This window comes from Acyrthosiphon pisum, chromosome X (assembly GCF_005508785.2).
Source record: "Acyrthosiphon pisum isolate AL4f chromosome X, pea_aphid_22Mar2018_4r6ur, whole genome shotgun sequence".
Lineage (NCBI taxonomy): Eukaryota > Metazoa > Arthropoda > Insecta > Hemiptera > Aphididae > Acyrthosiphon > Acyrthosiphon pisum.
In genome coordinates, this window is record NC_042493.1 from 56,189,384 (window position 1) to 56,189,601 (window position 218).

The following is a 218-nucleotide window of genomic DNA, read 5'->3' on the forward strand; positions in this document are numbered from 1 at the left end:
ATCGAGCATTCTACGCTAGCTTTCGGACCGACCCTTGGAGCAAACACTACAAATAACTAATGCAGAACCAGGAGGGTTTGGGCTCTAGGAGTTGTAATTTAATACTTAACTATTTATAAATGTATGCAAAATAAGGTATAATGTGATAAAAACCTAAAGCATTTTAAACAAATTGCTTAAAATTAAACTTGGATGGTCCCCTATCTATAGTAAGTTGT